The 19,028-nt window shown below is 36.7% G+C and overlaps 1 long non-coding RNA gene across 1 annotated transcript in view; it reads right to left on the reverse strand.

Annotated features, from left to right (window-relative positions):
• Nucleotides 1–379: 379 nt before the first annotated feature.
• Nucleotides 380–19,028, reverse strand: part of LOC105942145 (uncharacterized) — a 228,345-nt gene continuing 209,696 nt past the window's right edge. Inside the window, exon 3 of the long non-coding RNA XR_009246962.1 lies at nt 380–433. This is a non-coding gene — a long non-coding RNA (uncharacterized LOC105942145). The remainder of the gene's footprint in view (nt 434–19,028) is intronic.

Raw genomic sequence — 19,028 nt, forward strand, 5'->3', positions numbered from 1 at the left:
ATCTTGATTAAGGTTTGCCAAGTAACCAACCACCCACACTGAACACTTACCGAAAATGTCAAAGTTTCAGCTTATGATTCTTCAGTCAGCAACTTAGGTGTCTATTTGAATGGCTCAGTTCCCTCAAGAATCCTTGAATCTACTGTGAGTCACATACAAATGTCTTTTTGTGGGTGGTGGTTGGCTCTCCCCTAGGTTACCTAGGTTCTTACATGGTTTTACTTCTAAATCTAATGTCTTTACAGCAGTCTCACCTATCACATTGGTGCCAGGAAGAAAATATGTGAAGAAAATATGCTAAGAAGGTACAGGCTTTGGTGTCTGTGCTCAGAATTGCACATAGTCACTTGTGCCATGTTGCATTGCCAAAACAATCAGAAAGTCCATCCCAGGGTCAGAATACAGAAAAAGATGCAAAACTACAGAGCCCATGCTGGAGAAAGGAGGGTGTCATGAATTCATAGTGGTACAACAATCAGTTACCATTCTTCCCTCTAGTGCCAGCTATTAATATTATTCTTGCACTCAAATACCTTAATTTTCTCCAGATCCGATCATGCTATAGGCTCAAAGCTGAAATTTGTGGTCTCATTAATTGTGAATACAGAGCTCCTTGATATGGGAAACTATAAAGAGTCAAATCAACCACCCTATTCCCTGACCATGCAACATACAGTGTGGAATAGAATGGTACAGTACCAGAAATAAACATCCATGGTTGCCAGAAGTATAAATGGCAGACACACTGCATGTACTGGTCCTTAACTCTTCTGGGAAACTACCACCAGGTCCTGCAATTTTCAGTATAAACAATGCTTTTCATTAGCTTGCAGTTCCTCAGGTGGTTTTCTCTACGTCTGACACTGATTAACAGTTTGATTACTGGCTTAAAATACTGGACAGAGCAGAAACAGTGACCAGAAACCAAAGGAATGTAGATCAAACATAGATAAAAAGAAATTACTACAGAGGGACAAGAAATAAATTCACCAAACATTCAAAGCAGATTTAGTTCTAAATCTGAGAAGCTAGACAGCGTAGCAAGGAAATAATTAAGAAATCGCATCACTGGGGTGGGTATAATGGCACAGAATGCTAAACTGCCACTTGCAACTTCTTAGTCAATTTTTTAATTATTGTTTTGAAAGCAAAAATAAAAGATGGAGACACAGAAAGATCTTGTAACTGCTGGCCTAGTTCCCAAATTCCCATGAAAATCCCAGGCTGAGTCTCGCTTAAAATTAAACCACATTCAATCCAGGTCACCTGCATAGGTGGCAAGGATGCAATAACTTGGAAGATCACCCACACCACCCAACTTGCAAAATAGCAGCATGCTGGATTGAAATCAGAGACAGAATTTGAATTCAGGCATCCCAAGATAAGATACATTTCAATCTATGTCCTAACGACTGGTCCAAAGACCTGCTCCAGCATCCATATGCTGTTTATAAGTGAGTTAGTAATTTTAATGTTTTAATTCTTTTCTTCCAACTCCTATTAATAACACATCCTTCATCCTTTCATCATTTTGCTAGAGATAATGTCCAAATGCTTTCCTACAACATTTAAACAATCTACAGTTTAAATCAAACATATTTACCTCTAGAACTTCCTGATGGGCTCAGATAAAGTATGTTTTGTGCAATTCATTCAACACATTTTAGTTGCCAGGGGAAAAGAAATATTCTCTTTGAGATTCTGCTTTCTAATAAGAAGATCTGTCTTGCATCACACTTGTTTCCAAATTACTATGTACTGTTTTAGTCATCATAACACAGAAAGCAAATATACAGGGAAAAGAAATCAGGCTTGCTATTTTGCTAAAGAAGCTGACTAAAGATTTATAACACTAAATACTAGGCCTTGGAAAAGATGTTTCATAGAATTTACTTGTTGGAAGCAAGTACAGTCTATTGCCTTGCCTTTTCTTACTCACACAAACATTGAATTCACCAGGAAATTCAGAATTTATCCTTCTATGTGATATTTGGGATGTGGAACAGCAGTATAATTGTACACAACTGATGAAAGAGAAATCTTTCGATTCTTATAGGCAAATTAAGTCAAACATCAACTGATTTGTATTTGGTAATATTTAATACATTGTAATTCAATCATCACAGTACTGTATAACAGGACAAGTCGCCAACTGCAATACCAACACTCCATGCTAGAATATCAGTTTGATGCCCCACAGTTTGGCTTCTACTCAGCTTCCTGTTGATGCACATGAGAGGCTGGGCCCATGCAATGTGTGAGACCAGAATGGACTCTCTGCTTCCTGGTTTTAGGTTGACCTGAACCTCGTGTCCTTTTGGAAAGCAAACACGAGGACACAAGGTGGGTAGCTCTATCTCTCCCCTACAAATAATTACATATTAATAAAAAAATCCCGTCAGGCCCAGGGCCTGGCAGCATGACCTAGCAGCATAATGATTCAATTGGCTAATCCTTCCCCTTAAAGCACTATGATCCTATATGGGTGCTGGTTCATGTCTTAATTGCTCCACTTCCCATCCAGCTCCCTGTTTATGGGCTAGGAAAACAGCGGAGGATGTACCAAACTTGGGACTCTGTACCTGTGTGGGAAAGCTGGAAGAGACTGTTGGTTTCGGGTCAGCTCAGTTCTGGCCTTTGCAGCCATTTGGGGAGTAAACTCACAGATGCAAAATCTTTCTCTCTGTATTTCCGTCTCTGAAAACAATAAAATCTTTAAAAAAGAATAATTTCCCTTAGAAAAAATTACAGGCAGGATTGACATTTTCTGTAGTATCAAAATATTTCATATCATAAATGAAGATAAAATATTTTAAATTTTAGCAAGAGCTTGCAGCATACTTTTGATACAAAATATGGCTCTGAAACATTAACTATGAAAATAGAACAGTTGGGTTAAACAACATAAAAGATTTAAAGGAAAATGCAAGGAAGAAAATTCAGATTGTTTATATGGCATGATGAATTAAGAATACAGAAATTTTTAAAAATTCAGAGTGATTTGTAATCTGACAGTCTATTGCTTCTATTACCCCAACAATAGCATTTTATCATTACTTATATGCAATTAATGTATAGCACAAATATCTTATGACTCCTAACAGAGGAGTGAGGACATTTTCTCAATGCACATATGCAGCAAGGGTTAAAGAATTCCTTTCTATAATCAGATGTATTAGAATTTGGCTCGTGTTGTGCCATACATTCATTGTTTAAGTTTGGGAGATTTATATAACCCTTTTAAGCCATAAGTCTCTCACTAGAAAAACTGAGCTAGGAACAATTAACACACAGTGTTAAAAATTCAGTACTTAGGTAGTGTCTTGCATGCAAACCTTAGGTAATGTCTCGGCTTGTTATAAATGAGTAATTCTGAAATTTCCCAACTTCATATCCTTCTCTCATCCTGTTTGTAATCATTCAAATTTAGGGAAACAAGTTTATAGCAAAATGGTACCAAGAGCCAAAAACAACAACAACAAAAAAAAATGGGAGGGCAGACCAGAGATGAAGAGAGAAAGACGCTAGATGCAAGTGACTTTTGTGTTTCAGATTAACCTAATCAGAATTATGAGGATTACAATATTTTAGTTAGTTCACAATACTTTTATCCTCTCATGGAATTACTTAAGTTAATTTTCTCAAATGTATACTTGCAACAGAGGCTATGTGAATATTAGCAATAATAAAGACATTTGAAACATCCTTTCATTAATATTTTCACTATACTTGACATGATCTTAACTGTCTTTGTGCATTCATTCTTCATTTTCCTTTTGAGCAACACGAGTTCATGAGATATCACATGTTGTTAAAGACATGCTTTACAGCTAAAATCCCTCAGAGTGGCTCTACTTAAGTTTCTTGGCACTGTGTCTAACCTTTCATCCCCTTCTTTCCAACTCCCTGTTATTCCGTGCAAGGATACAGAGTCATGGTGTTCTACGGTCAGACAGCACATTCTGCTTTCGGTTTAAATTCTTCCCTAATACCAGTTGCTTGTATTTCTTTGTCTCTTCTATCACGTATTTAAACAAGCTCAACCTTCCCAGCCCAGATTGGAGGAGAACCAACATGCATCTCTTTCACGTGAATATTTCCTTTAGAACATGAATCCACAGCAGCAATAAAGAGTGAGGATGGAAATAAAATGAAGGCTTGATATTAGATTTGCAAAGTCCTCATTCTTGTATATATTTGTCCACATGGCGTGATATGCATTACAGACTCAAAATAACAGAAGAAATCCCAGTTACAGGAGTTAAAGTTAAACCCAATACTCTCTATTATTTTGTAGAGCAATTAGAGTAAAAACAATTTACAGATCTCCTAGGTAGGTGACACTGAATCATAGCAATCAGGTCTCCTTCTCTGCGAAAATTTTCACATCAATTTGTGGATTAAGATAAGCAAAGAAAATCTGTTGAGATGTAGTTATGTTTTATTGACAGTGAACTACTCAGCATCCACAGTTTTCCAGCAAAGAACTGATCTTCTCTAATGTTTTCCTATAAAGTCTTCTTTCTGCTTAGCACTGTGATTTACAATAGTTCACATTAAAGAAAAATACACACTATTTTTATCTTTGGTAAGAAACACTAAAATTACAATAAGTATTTTTTATTTGTAAATTTCATTTCAAACATATTGACTGAATTCAACATACACATATGTCAAAGCTTGATTGATAAAAGTCTCAAGGCAATATTAATTATTTGTAACAAAAATAAGCAATGGATTAATTTTTTGGCTCTATCTCAATGATATGTGTGTAAACAGTTGTCCTAACATGTCCCTCTAGTACTAACTCTACAAATCTCTACACATTCATGCTTTTCTTAAGAGTCACTTTTTGTTTAGTAGTACAGAAACAATTAAAATATATTTCATTCATTTTAGTAAAGGCTTACATACTATTTATCCAAATGTCAAAATACGATATTAAAGGCTAGCATATCATATATAAAGCATGTCTGCATGTGAATAGCATGCTGAATTGGATTCACCTATACATTACATTTTGACAAACAGCCCACCTTCATACGAAGAGAAAAAAATGTCATTAAAAAAATGTGGCCTATTTCCTCTAACTTCAAATAAGAGTAATAACCAGCTATTTGGAAAACCATTCTGATATATTTCTCCATATTTCCTCACATCAATTTTATTTCTAAACCTAAATGCCAGACAAATATCTTCTAAATTGGTACATTTCTATTCACTTCCTTTGCAAAATTGTATGCAACTTCCCAATCTTTCTGTTAACAATAGCCTTTCAAAGCACTTACATTTTCTTAAATCATTTTTTCATTGATTCCTTACCTGACACCCAGAAACAGTACCTAAAACATCAATTTCCACAAGGAAACCAGAGGGTACCTACTGCTTAACCATAAAGACTGGTTAAAACTAAGATTATTTCCAAAAAATATGCCCATGAATGGTTCAAAAACCACTCAACTTTTTAAATGAAGTCTAGTCTATGACTGGAACTTTGCATTAGGGCCCTTGGAGAATATTTTATTCTATTCAATTCATATAAATGTAAAACTATCTGAGACACCTTGGAAAAGCCATTTATAACACTGTGAATCTCAGGCATCTACCTTCCAAGATGTTTGCATGATCCCAGCTTCCCCCAGAAAGTTGGAACATTTCACTAGGAATAATGCACATTTTTAAAAGAATTTTGAAATGAAATTTTGCATGCATCTATATTTATTTTCAAAGTATTCTTTTTAATATAATAAAAAATTTATTTATATTTATTGGAGAAGTGGATATACAGAGAGGAGGAGTGAGTGAGGAACATCTTCCGCCCGATGGTTCACTCACTCCACAAGCGGCTGCAACAGCTGGAGCTGAGCCAATATGAAGGCAGAAGCCCAGAGCCTCTTCCAGGTCTTCCATGCGGGTTTAGGGTCCCCAAGCTTTGGACCATCCTAGATTGCTTTCTCAGGCCACAAGCAGGGAGCTGGATGGGAAGCAGGGCCACCGGGATTATAACTGGTGCCCATATGGGATCCCAGCATGTTCATTTCTGATGTATCAGTTTTCATTTGATTTCCAGTGTGACATATTCCTTGAACTCCTTGAATGCCTGCTTTACGTGCTTCTCCTTGCTGACAAGACATTTTGTAACAACTCTGTAGGAAATTCTGTGCCCCTCCTGAATGTTGTTCCCCATTTTTTTTCTCTAGAGTAGGGAAATTTAAATATATTTGTAAATCCAGCCTCTCTTTCTGCACCTTCTGGGACTCCCATAACTCTTTTATTTGGTTTTTGAATAGTGTCTTTCAATTCCTGAATACTTATTTTGGCCTGATCTAGCTCTGCTTACAGCTTTTTGTTTGTTTCCTCCTGGTGACAGGAAATATCTTCTAATTTTGAGAGTCTTGTTTTCTGCCTCCTTCCATTTTGGACACTTTCCACTGTAATTTTAGAGATAAAAACAGCACTGAGGTGGTCTGAATAAATATTATTTCACCTAAATGATTTCTTTTAAAAATCACGTAGGGTTGAGAGGGAAGAGCCATGATGTATTAGGCTGAACAATCACCTAAGCCATTGAAACAGCTGTAGCAATTCTGAAATCTCTTCCTCCTTCCTTCAATATGACTTTAGTTCCTAAATTTCAAGCTAGGAAAGCCACTGGGGATAAAGAGAATTAAAAAGGGTAAAATGACAGAAGCCTCTAGAAACAGAAGAACACTTTTTCTGCAAATAAGCACACAATCTGGTGACCTTGAGGTTCAACCCTCTTTACTAAGGGTCAGTGATAAAATTGTGTTTTTTTACTAAACAACACAGCACACCAATATAGAATTTTGCTGCTATATTATCTGTATGCTTGTTTATGAACTTTCCAATTTTGTCTAAATATTTCATTTCAGCTATCAAACTACTTTATTGTTAAAACAGTTAATTTGATAAGCAAAAAAGCAGAATGAAAACAAAACACAACTCTATGTCTTCAAAATACTTTGGTGTGACTCCATTGATTCTATTTTTGATGATTTGCACATAATTGAAAATATATAGAAATAATTTACAACTTGCTTTTTTGGTTTATTTTTACAACTGATATTTTAATGGCTATCATCATACAAAATTCCAATAATAGATTTTTGTGATTTATTTCCTAGACGAAAAAGCAACAGCAGCATGTGCATGCATGAGAGAGAAAGAAGAAGGGAGAGAGAGAGAGACAGAGACATCTTACACCTGCTGGTTCATACTCCAAATGGATGCAAAGCTAGAGCTGGGACAAGCTAACCTGGGACCAAGGAACTCCATCCTGGTCTCCCGCATGGATATCACGGGCCCAAGATGTCAGGCCATCCTGCACTGCCTTGCAAGGAACATCAACAGTGACCTGGACTGGAATGAGGGGAGCCAGAACTCAGAGGAGCAGTCCAACATGGGTCATCAATGTCACCATCAGCAAGCTAATCAGTCTCAGCACAACACCAATACCACATTAAATACTTTACTCCTTTAACACTAGATAGGTACATACACTTTTTTTGCTAAAACATAAACTTTGCAGATATTTTATCTATAATTAACAATTCTATGAACCTCATAGAATATGATGTATACATATGAATAAACGATTTCAAGCCATTGTGAAAACATCACCACGCACCATCCCCTTGAAGTCAGACGAGGCAGAGTAGAATGGGGCAAGGCATGTCAGTGTGAGCACTGGAACTCAAGAATGCAGAACATGGATACTCATAAAAATGCTCAAAATTCATGAAATTCTCTGCTTCAAGTATTTCTGAGTCCTTGGGGGGTGACAAAGTTGGATCCACAAATCACCATTTTGCTACACACTGTGGTAAACAATAATATAGTGGCTTCTACCACTGTCAGTCACCTGAGCACCACACAGATTCAGTGCTCTGCTCAACAGCTGATTTGGGTTAGCTGTCAGTACACAGTTAGGAACACAGGCCCTTTCAACTTACTGTGTCATGTCAGCCGGATAATATCTTTTGAAATAGGGGATAATTTTGTTCCGTGTGTGTCAAGTTCAATTAGTGAAAAAGCTCCATGATCAGGTGTCTTGAGCTCCAAATCACAAGACCATTTAGTAAAACGGTGTCTCTTCAATGATAAAAGCCTTCCTACCTAGATTAATTTGGTTTCCATTAGAGCTGTAGCAACAAGAAAATTAATTATTGCTTAGGAGTTATGCTTGAATCTGGCTCATGGAACCAGACTGTCAAAGTAAATATAATTCTCAGGAAAATTTTCTTCTAGATGCCTGGTCACCTACACCTCTACCCGTTGTTCGGATTTAGCATTAATGTTTGTACTTGCTCTAGGGTCAAGGTTTAATTTTTAGTTGCTGATTTACTGAGGCATGCTTGATATGTAATTATATATTTTATGTCATTTGATAAGTTATGAATGATGTATATGCTATACATTTACAGTATGTATATTTGTATGTGTATGTGACATTGATAGGCTGTCAACAGAGAAGTGGGGTCATGAAACCATCACCAGAAGGAATATCATAGCATATTCATCACTCTGAAGTTATTTCTCGCCCCAATGCAATTCGCCCTGATTATTCCTACGTGTCTACACTTGATCACCAATGGCCCTGTCACTCAAGGTTATTTTGAAATCTCTACAGTATGCTGTAAGTGTAAACATGTAATAGGAACTATTTTTGGTCTGACTTCATCTGCTCAGCATAGTTATTGTGGGAATTGTCCACATTAAGGTGTGTGTCGAGTTCACTTTGTTAATTGCTGTTGAGTAGCACCACTGTATGTATAACATAGGTTGCATTTGACTGACTATTTGGGTTGCTTCTAAGTTGGAGCTATTGCAAGTGAATCTCCTATGCAAATCCATTTAACTTCTTTGTATAGACACATATTTTCACTTTTTTCAACTATATATGCAGAAGTACAAAGAGTAGACAGTATGTTCCATGAGTATCTGTGTGATGAAACCACTATACTCTTTTCCAAAATTATACTCTTATATATTATTGCCTACCCCCCCAAAAAAATTGCCAACAGATGTTTAAAGCATAAAAAATGCACAAGAGGGACTATGTAACCTAAGAAAACTTGTGGAAGGTCTATCTTTTTTCTAAGATTTTGACATAAATCTACTATCTGATACTGGTGAGTCAAAACAGACATCACAACATTACTTTATACATTTTCCTAAAGATTTAACCTAAGACAAGTATCCTAGAAGAGAAGAACAAAAAAGTAACTTAACACTTAGAAAATCGTATTAAGTGAAATAAAGAATTTAAAACTTTGTACCTGAGATTTAAAATTCAGGCCCGGCGGCGTGGCCTAGTGGCTAAAGTCCTTGCCTTGAACGCATCGGGATCCTATATGGGCGCCGGTTCTAATCCTGACAGCTCCACTTCCCATCCAGCTCCCTGCTTGTGGCCTGGGAAAGCAGTCGAGGACGGCCCAAGGCTTTGGGACCCTGCACCCGAGTGGGAGACCCGGAAGAGGTTCCTGACTCCCGGCTTCGGAATGGCACAGCACCGGCCGTTGTGGTCACTTGGGGAGTAAATCATCAGATGGAAGATCTTCCTCTCTGTCTCTCCTCCTCTCTGCATATCTGACTTTGTAATGAAAATAAAATAAATCTTTAAAAAAAATTGTATCCATTCACCTTAAGCTTTTTTGAATAAATAAATGAGGGATGGAATTCCAAGGAAGGAAGCTGATGTGTGAGAACTTGTAGAGAAAACACAGCAGTGTAGAAACCAAAGCTTTAAGTTTTTTCTCTGGCTGCTCTTGCATCAGTGTGTTTAACATCAAGGCTCCCACATTCCAGAGATCTTACTCTTACTTAAACAAATGTTTTTATTAACTTTGATTGGTTTGATGATTAAGATCAGGCTGTCTTGCATTTTAAGAATAAAGAATTTATGAATGATTTCTTATTCAGGTGGTCCTTTAAAATCCAAACTTGAATCTTGCATATTGCTGACCATGTACCATTGTTCATATATTATTTGGTTTACCTTAATCAGTCAATATTTTACTGTAGGTACATGTTTTTATTTACATATATGTGCCATTCTTTCTCATGGCTTTAAATGGGACTGAATGTCATAAAATTATAGCCATAAGTATTTCAGAGTCAGTATATTAATGTTTCTTAAAAATTTATAATGCAATTTTCTTAATCTCAGATTATATTCATATTGTATTCAGAGGTGAAAGAGACAACCTATAACTGCTATTAAATCATTCTTTGTATAATACTATAGAGTAATATGTATAAACTTTTGATAAAATATAACGAGTTAACTTACATACTTCTGGGTGTCTTCCACTACCACAAACGGGTGAAAATCTGTAGAATTCATAACTGTATGCTGTGACTATTCTTCCCTTAACGTCCTAGTGCATTTACATGTTTCTGTGTCAGTAGAAAAAATTAATATACCTCTGTTGCATTGCAATATCTATTTGGCACCTACCTGGCACATAAAGGCAAAAGAAACCAAAGACTCCTAAAAAATACACAGTTTATCAAAATAATCGTAAAAAGCATTCACAACCTCTTCTATTCCAATTATATGAACAGATATCACAATGGATTCTCAAGTTATCCATAGTGAAAAACAGCTGTCTATCATTACGCTAAAAGTCTAAAACCGTAACACACACACAGCTTCTTTTCAATTCTTTTACACTAATGCACATTCATTTGCATAAGTGTATACTAATATCTCCAAAAAGTTTGTTATATTTTCAGTGTTTTAATAGCTGTGACTTCCCGAATCTCATTACATCTTCTCTCTTCTATCTTTATATCTTTCTGTAATCCTAATACTATGTGATGTCATTTAGAGCGTGTTTCATTTCTGAGCGGCAGGCAAATGCCACTATGCTCCTCGGCAAATGCATTACACATCCTCAGCCAGCTCAACAAAGACGGCCAGGTAACTTTTGCTCAGGCTGTTATCTAGAATGACACATTCTTCTGTAGAAAGTAACTTAGTATCTTCAGTAGAATGTTTCCAAGTTTTAGGAAAAAAGTGTTTGGTGTGGCAGAGTAGTCATCCATACATTCTTAGCTTGCCTTCAGCAGAATGGAAGCCACAGGGGACCGGAGTGTGACATGCAGCTGCTTTGTGACAGCACACATTTTTGCAGATTTAAAAGAAATCATCTAGGCTATGGTATTTGATAATAAAGATCAACGCTTGTGCTTGTATTAAAATTTACAGAAGTCTCCAAGAAAGTGTGCTCAATCAACCCACGTACAGGATTCTGTGTACTAACTTATGGATTTTTTTACACATTGTGTGTAGTTTTAAAAATTCTAGCAAAGAGGGCCCGGTGTGATAGCCTAGTGGCTAACATCTCTGCCTTGCACAAACCAGGATCCCATATGAGCACCAGTTCTAATCCTGGAGGCCCTGGTTCCTATCCAGCTCCCTGATTGTAACCTGGGAAAGCAATCAAGGACAGCCAAAGGCCTTAGGACTCTGCACCTGCTTGGGAGACCGGGAAGAGGCTCCAGGCTCCTTGTTTCAGATCGACCCAGCTCAGGCCATTGGGATCACTTGGGCAGTGAATGATTGAACAGAAGATCTTCCTCTCTGTTTCTCCTTCTCTCTGTATATCTGACTTTCCAATAAAAATGGATAAATATTTAAAGAAAACCATTCTAGTAGATGGAACAGCTGTGAAAGAAAAGAAAATACAGTCACACTGTGAAACAGCGTGTTGAGTCTCTGTGTGCAAAGCCAGCCCCCCAGGTGACAACCACCATATTCGAACCACAGATGTTCTACTTGTAATCCAGCTCCTAGGTATGTGCCTGAGAGAGCAGCAGATGACATCTGCGGTGCTTGGGGTCCCACGACGGAACCCCAGGTGGAGCCCCAGGATCCTGGCTTCTACTTGATCCAGTCCTAGCTCTGTTTCTCTCTGTCTCCATCACTGTAACTCCACCTTTTGAAAAATCAATCTAAAAAGAGAAAAAAATGGAGAGGGGGGAAAATGTCCTGTAGTTACGCTAAATGAAATAAAGATGTTTGGCATTCTGTCAGTCCTATATCTATTGAAATTTTATTATATATTCGTTTGAGGTTTTAAGATGTTCATATTTTTTTCTAAATCTTTTGGTTTATTTACATTTCAAATTCCTCGCACTAAATTAAAATTGTGTTTAGCTTATTGGATTATCTGTCTAGGATGCATTGAGACAGTGAGGAAAAAGCAAAGTTGAATTTATGAGATTTTTAAGTTATAAAACAAATGATAGTATCCACCAATAATAAATCTGATTATGGTAACTATATTATAATCACGTTTTGAATTTGCTTTAATAAGTGGATGATTATACTTTGCATTTAGTACAGTTAATAAAGTAATGCTGCTTATAATTGTGATTTCTAATAAACAATGTTCTTCAACTTCTCCCCTACAACCTGTTAGGTGCCAGCATCATGTAACATTTTTAGTCTTAATGCCCATTGTTAAGGAAAGAATGTGATATTTTTATCTTAAGAATCATGATTATTAAGTTATTACAGGAAATTAATTTCATCAAATTGAAAATATTTACTACAGAAAGCCTGTGGGAATCAAAATAAGACACAACTTCAGCAGGGAAGATAAAGTTCTTATAAAATTTGTACAGTACACCATGTTAATGTGTAATTGATAACAATAAATACTAAACTAATGTTATAAATAAAGTAGTCTTGATGTGTTCATCTGGTATTACAAAAACAATTGCTGGAAGAAAAAAAAATAGAACTTGAGAGGCCAAAACCATGAAAAGTGTCTGCAGGAATGAATTTCTAAAAATTATAATTATACCAAAGGAAAGTAATAAAGTAAGTGGAAATCCAAAAACATGAGCCATGAATTGATCAGAATGATGAGTCTTTTTTTTCCTTCTCCTAAGTGGGTGGCAGTTATTTCAATAAAAGGATGAAGTATGGAAAAGATGAAATGGGGCTTTATAGAGCTTATTAACATACTAATGAGTTTGGACATTTCCCTGTTCTTAAATTGTCCTATGGTGAATCCTCAAATATCTTTGGAAATAAGGTGGGGTTTAGAAATAAACGCAAAGCTGCAATGTAGAGAATCGAGTATTTAAACATCAATTAAGAACAATAGCTATCTTGAAATGCTTTTAGGACTTATATAGGTTAATGTGAACAATGTTTTCCACCGACACAAGCATAGCTTTAAATCTCAGCGGCCTAACACAATTAATGTGCATTTTAAAATTTACTCCAATAGAACCTCCAGAATTAAAGCAGCAGCCCTCTGCTTAATCTTTCAGGAGCTTAGATTATTTTAATCTCACAGTTCCCTCATTCTCTTGGGCCCTGGCTTTCCCTTTCAGATACTCTGCTTCTGGATAACAAGCAGGAAAGGGGGAAAGACAAGAACACCAAGTGGTTTTGGGAGTACTGAATGACATAAGGACAGATGTTGCCCGAAGTTTGTCTCACCACACCTATTCACAAGAAAACAAGAAACTATTATACATCCATGTGTGAAGTCAGCAGATACTACAAGTTGGGCACATACTCAAGGCGGTGTTTGCAAGGGCCTTTCCATCTTGCACAAGATGGTTATTTCAACCATATTGCCAAACGGCAGACACATTCATGTCTCCGCAAGGTCAAACTAAAACTGCCATCCAGACCATTTATCCTTATTGCCTTGAATTTCTGGCTGATGGTAGCTCTGCAGTCTTACAAACTAACACTGAGCCAAGAGATCTACTCTCAGCCTCTCTCCCACCAGTGGTGGTCCTTGTGGCTTCTGCTACCCATGGTATGTTATGGCATGTGGGTGTCAGGAAATGCTTTCACAACCAGTTTGCTGGGCTGGGGAAAGGAAAAACCTGAGTCATTGCCTTTGCTGATTTCTTTGGTGTAACCAGTTTGATCATGTCCAATGTTATGCAGTTGAAGCATATCCCTGAAGATAGAATGAAGCCAATATGTGCATACTGAGCTATCACAACTGAACAGAATCCAGAATTACAGGAATCAATTTTTCTAGCAGACAATAGATTTCTTTCTCTTGTCCAGAGCGTAACTGTATAATAAGCCATATATAAATAATAAGATAGGTTATTTTTTATTATGTAAACATTGTGATGAATAAACAGTAATAGATAGGCATGCCATTGTCACTATGATAGGAATAGCGGAAAGAACTTGAATACATCCAACAAATATGCTCTTTGCAATAAAACTTCAAAGGATATATTCAAAACTTTTATGATATAGTAACTGCAACACTTCTTTGATTTTCATCGTAGATCCATGAACTGTTTAATTCAGGTTTTGGGAAGGTTCTCAGACTAGCTCCCTCTGCCTTTCTAACTAATCAAAGAAGGGTCAGAAAAGAGAGTTAAGTTGGTAGCCTCTGTTTCAAACGCAGTGTATGAAGATGTGCAGAATTAGGACTTCTAAATAATCCACAATGTCAGGACACAAGTTTCAACAATGTACTTTACTTCTAAGCAAGATTTGTCACAGAGCCGTGATCATGGATTAAACAACTTTAAGTTGATTAGCTCAACGAAAGCCCCCCAGTCCCACTCTTTGTTCACATCAATGAAACTCAGATGATACTTTGCACACTGCAAAGCAACTTCTGGAAGCCCTCTCCCTTCGAAACTCATGTGAAAACATTGGAGAAATCAAAAAACCATCCTCTTCAACAGCAGCTTACCAAGCCTACACAGGGTAGACAAGGTGATAGCAAAGGTGGATGATGAAATGGTATTGTTCAAAGAGAACATATCCCTTGAAGAACATTTCAAAGGTTCCTCATCTGCAGCAAACAAAGAGAACTAAAATTTTCAAGAAGGGATAAACCATGACTTACACACACACGGATGATTAATACTGCCAAGTGAAAAGAGACCAAATAATATATTTTGCACCAAAAGTCAGTCACAGAATTTGTTAATGAATAAAAATTGGTAACATTGAAACAATATTTATTAGAAATGTTTCTAGAAATCAGATTGTGATGGGTTTATGAGAACATAAAGGTAGTGCTATCAATATTCAACACTGCGGCTTTCTTTATATCTGGAAATACGACTCCCTTATTTTCATTCCTCTTAAAGTTTTAACCATATCAGGGGTCAAGTATATTAATATGAGGTAAAGAAAATGCACATATATATAATATGTGTACTTTCTAGTATTCTCTCTATATACTCATATTATATATATATATATATATATACACACATATACATACACCTGTCAACACATCTTTGAGAAACTATTTTATCAAGTAGAATGCAGAGAGGCTATGTAGTCTATTATTAGGCCCCAGACTCTATCGATTTCTGAAGTTATCCGAATCCATACCTCCTTCAATGAGCTTGTTTCATATATTTGTACTGCAGTTAAATTGTGTTGTTAGTCTATATTCCATCCTGATGTAACCCAACTCCAATTATTTTTAGTCAATAATTTCACAGTGAGATAGATTGCATTGCAAGCAGAGAGTGAGGATTAACCAGCTTAACTAACGATACCACTGAAGGTTTTAAGCTATTTTAACTTTTTTTTGCTACAGCTAATACATAAAGAAAGGCAAGGGACCCAGAAAGAAACCTAAAATCATCATCATCATCATCATCCTAAGCTGCTTTAAGGCTTAAGTAAAGTCATAAATCATAAAAACATAATGCATGCAATTATAAAAAAGTCTAAAACTTTCTCCAGCCACACTTCCTGGCCCATGAAATAGAGAGATGTTTAGATTGGTCAATGTTTAAGTACTTCTCAGAAGCATTCAAACACTGGAGATGAAGGGGCTTGTATAGGCAGACAGTAGTAGGGAGAAAGTTATTGAGGTAATTTAGCATGCAGCTAGATCAGTATGGTGTGAGACAGAAATACAGTCTGAAAGATTCCATATTCCAGTAGATTTATAAGAGCAAATCTGAGGGTAAGAGTTCTATGTCTAACACACTCGCTAGACAAGGGAATAACTTTAGAGCTTAGGGTTATGTTTCTTTAGGATGCATATTAAATCTATTAAATTTAGTGAAAAGAAAACCACATGTTTACTTGATGAGAAAAACAGAAGTACTAGCATTCATAATGTTTCTACTTGGGAGACCTAGACCTGATGCACCATTCATTTAATTTAAGTATAACTACATTATTAAGTTGAACGGCCGTAAATCAACACTCCAACGTAGATTTGTTAGCAACCTTGCAATTAATTAAAGCTAATTCATATATACTTTATGAAAATAGTGGGATGTAAAAATCCATATTTGAAGCCATGTATTAGTGGATGCTTGACAATTAGTCAGATATAAATCCTTCTGGACTTCACATCGGTTAGAGAGCAGTGAACCCATGATTTCTATGTGATATGCTCCACATCACAAGCCCTGCAAAGCATTAACCTTTCTTCACCTTGAGTTCTACAGAGTAATAGAGACAACTCTGCAAAGAGAATACACTCAAATGAAGAAATAAAGGGATCAGCTAAATGTTTCAACCTTAATATAACTGAATTATTGCTTATTAACTAATGATTCCTAAAATCTCAAATAATCACTATTTACCTAGAGGAAAATTCTTCCAACAAAAATTATTTTTTCTATTCATCAAATGATTCCCGAAGCTCCTTAAAAACTGCCTGCAATTTTGCTTACATCTAAACTTTAATATGTATGAAGTCCTAATTGTTAAGCAATACTAATTTAAGCCTTGAATCAGTTACTTCTTTTAATATCTTCTTTAGTTTAAAATAATGTTTTGCAGGAACTCATTCATTGCTTTGCTTGTTTGCATCTACAAAAACTGCAGAGAAAGGGACGTAAAGTAGGGAGGGCCAGAGGGCAGAAGAGGGAAGGAGGGGATAGAAAGAGAGGAACAGAAACAGAGAGAGGGAGAAGGGAGAGATGGAACGTCTTCCATCCAGGGCTTCACTCGCAAACATTCACAGCAACCAGAGCTGAGACACACTGCGGCCTGTGTTACAACACAGTGGATGAGATGGTCACCTGTGATGCTCCACTGTGATGATGTCTGATCCACTTTCCTCCTAAAGCAGCAGGAGACTGGCCAAGGGTTTTGAATCATGCCAACCATGTAAGCGACACAGATCAAATGTCTAGCTTTGTCTTTGTCCATCACTGGGCATTGCAGCCGCCTTAGGTGTATCAGCAGAAAGAAGAGGACTCTGTTTCTCTCTCTCCTCTTTGTTACAGTTTCAGAAAAAAAATTTTTTTAAGCATGAAAATTTTCTCAAATGTTGTTATTTAGATACACGGAGACAGAACCTACAATACATGTTTAGCAGTACTACTGGAAAAACTGTCTTCTTATACTTCTGCAGTGTCTAAAGTTGTGCACATGATGATTTCAGAAACCATCCTAAACTAAATATGGACTTTAATTACTTGTCCCCCTTTTCAGAATGGAGACTAATTTGCAACTATGCTAACCATGCTCACTGACAACATTACAATTTACAATAAAGTGTTTGCTAACCAAAACCATTAGTTCTTTTTAATTTAAGCATGTTGCAATGTAAATGATATTATAAATTTAATAACTGATATTGCTATCATCAGGAGGGAGATACTATTTATGTTAGTCTCATATTTTTCCAAGAGCGCTTATTTCTCTTTAATAATGTATGTCATTAAGCTCAAGACATTTGGTTTAGGCAAGCACTTTTAAAGAAAGAGGAGGAATGTGAAAAGAAAAGATTCACTTAGCCCCCAGAAACCCTGAAGATGACATGGTGTTCTAGGCTCCAGGGTTTGGCTTGGTCCAGCCTGACAACTGCAGTCATCTAGAGAATGAACCAGTAGATGAAAGATTTCTTTCTTTCTTTCTTTCTTTCTTTCTTTCTTTCTTTCTTTCTTTCTTTCTTTCTTTCTTTCTTTCTTTCTCTCTCTCTCTTTTCTTTCTTTCTTTCTCTTTTTCTCATTGTAACTTTCACATAAATGAAAATGTAAAAGGAGAAGATAAAATATGGAGTATAATGAATAGCACAGAAAAGAAACAAACTTTGCACAAGGACATCACATTTACAGTGGAGTTATTTCCTTACATTTATTTAAATTGTACAAGTTAAGAAATTTACCCAATTTCAAAATGGATTACTTTCTTACAAGAAACATGTGATTTAAAAAAAAAAAACAAAAACAAAAAATACTTCTTCCATTGACATGGTGGTGCAGATGGCTAAACTGCCGCTTGCAAAACCAGTTCCCCCTACAGGCAACAGTTCATATTCCAGCTCCTCCACTCCCAACCCAACTCCCTGCTGATGGCCTGGGAGGAACAGCAGAAGAGAGTCCAAGTGTTGGAGGCCTCACAAGCCTCATGGGAGACCAGAGGAAGCTTGAGGTTTCTAGCTTGAGCTTGGCCCACTCTGGCCACGCTGGTCCTCTAGGGAGTGAACCAGAGGATGGTGGCTTACTCCAACATGTTCTGTCTCCTCTCTCACCTTCTCTCTGTAACTGAGTCTCCTAAACAAATTAATAAATCTTAAAAGAAAAGAAAATAACTGCCTCTGGCTTTCTATGCAAAATCACTACAAATGATTTCATGTCTCGCTATTGTAAAACATCGAAACATGAAGAAGATTCCGGAGAGCAGTTTCTGTTCCTTAGGAACCAGTGCTGAAGAGCAGGCTTCAGTGTTGTGGTCATCTTGTACTTAGGCATATAGCAAGTCACTTTACAGGTTTGTTCTACTCAGGAAGTCACTTAGATATATGAAGAAAGGTGTCAAACCAACTACTTACACCTTGCAATTTACAAATGTGGGAGACCGATGGATGCAGAGTACAACACCAGGTGTTCATTTACACTCCTTGAGTTTGCTGATTCAATCTGTTGGCTTAATAGTGTGTGTCTGAGAAGCATTAGTCCAGAAAATCAGGCCAATAATAGAATATATCATTTAATAACTGCCCTCTGAGATGTAGTAACAATGTATAAAGTTCTACAACAGGAAAATTGTACTATACCCATCAGAAATGGAA

This window comes from Ochotona princeps, chromosome 17 (genome assembly GCF_030435755.1).
Source record: "Ochotona princeps isolate mOchPri1 chromosome 17, mOchPri1.hap1, whole genome shotgun sequence".
Classification (NCBI taxonomy): Eukaryota; Metazoa; Chordata; class Mammalia; order Lagomorpha; family Ochotonidae; genus Ochotona; species Ochotona princeps.